At 47.3% G+C, this 1,346-nt stretch overlaps 1 pseudogene across 1 annotated transcript; it reads left to right on the forward strand.

The window, feature by feature from the left end:
* Positions 1-578: 578 nt before the first annotated feature.
* LOC105523443 lies at positions 579-1,144 on the forward strand (annotated as a pseudogene). Its single transcript, XR_001003606.1, has one exon. The product of XR_001003606.1 is annotated as a 40S ribosomal protein S16 pseudogene (transcript).
* The last annotated feature ends 202 nt before the right edge of the window (positions 1,145-1,346 follow it).

The following is a 1,346-nucleotide window of genomic DNA, read 5'->3' on the forward strand; positions in this document are numbered from 1 at the left end:
CTCCTGACCTCGTGATCCACCTGCCTCGGCCTCCCAAAGTGCTGAGATTACAGGTGTGAGCCACCGTGCCCCGCAAGCCTCTTTTTAAATGGCACCAATCCCATTCATGAGGGGAGAGCCCTGATGATCGAATCACCTCCTAATGGCCTCATTTCTTAATCCTGTCACACTGAAAATTAAATTTTAACATAAGAATTTTAGGAAGACACAAACATTCATACCACGGACCATATATAAAACACTTGTTCTACCAACTAACAGAATACACATTCTTTTCAAGCACACCTATATGAAAATTATAGACACTGAACTATGCTGGACATAAAGCAAATACTAACAAATTTCAGATACCTGAAAAGATTGAGACTATGTTCTCCAAATACAGTGCAATTAAGCTAGAAATCAATAACAAAAAAATGTAACTATAAATAAGCCCATATGTTTGAATTTTAAGCAAGATACACGTAAATTATCTATGGTTTAAAAAAGAAAAGAGGCAGACCCTGAAAAGCGGCCAGGGTGGCCCCGGGCTTTCCTTTTCCGGTTGGAGCGCCGCGCGGTTAGGTTCTCCCGTCCACGGTTGCAGCCATGCCGTCCAAGGGCCCGCTGCAGTCGGTGCAGGTCTTCAGACGCAAGAAGACAGCCACAGCTGTGGCGCACTGCAAACGCGGCAGTGGTCTCAGCAAGGTGAATGGGCGGCCCCTGGAGATCATTGAGCCGCGCACGCTGCAATACAAGCTGCTGGAGCCAGTTCTGCTTCTCGGCAAGGAGCGATTTGCTGGTGTGGACATCCGTGTCCGTGTGAAGGGTGGTGGTCACGTAGCCCAGATTTATGCTATCCGTCAGTCCATCTCCAAAGCCCTGGTGGCCTATTACCAGAAATATGTGGATGAGGCTTCCAAGAAGGAGATCAAAGACATCCTCATCCAGTATGACCGGACCCTACTGGTAGCTGATCCCCGTCGCTGTGAGTCCAAAAAGTTTGGAGGCCCGGCTTGCCCGTGCTCGCTACCAGAAATCCTACCGATAAGCCCATCATGACTATCAAAATTCATCTGTGTAATAAACAGTTTTTGAGGGATTTTAAAGTTTAAAAAAAGAAAAAAAAGAAAAGAAGTCATAGTGAAATTTAGAAAATATCTTGACCCAGCTGGGCGCGGTGGCTCACGCCTGTAATCCTAGCACTTTGGGAGGCCAAGGCAGGTGGATCACCTAAGGTAAGGAGTTCGAGACCAGCCTGGCCAACATGGTCAAACCCTGTCTCTACTAAAAATACCAAAAATTAGCTGGGCGTGGTGGTGGGCGCTTGTAATCCCAGCTACTTGGGAGGCTGAGGCAGGAGAATC

This window comes from Colobus angolensis, unplaced genomic scaffold (genome assembly GCF_000951035.1).
Source record: "Colobus angolensis palliatus isolate OR3802 unplaced genomic scaffold, Cang.pa_1.0 Scaffold11291, whole genome shotgun sequence".
NCBI classification, from domain to species: domain Eukaryota; kingdom Metazoa; phylum Chordata; class Mammalia; order Primates; family Cercopithecidae; genus Colobus; species Colobus angolensis.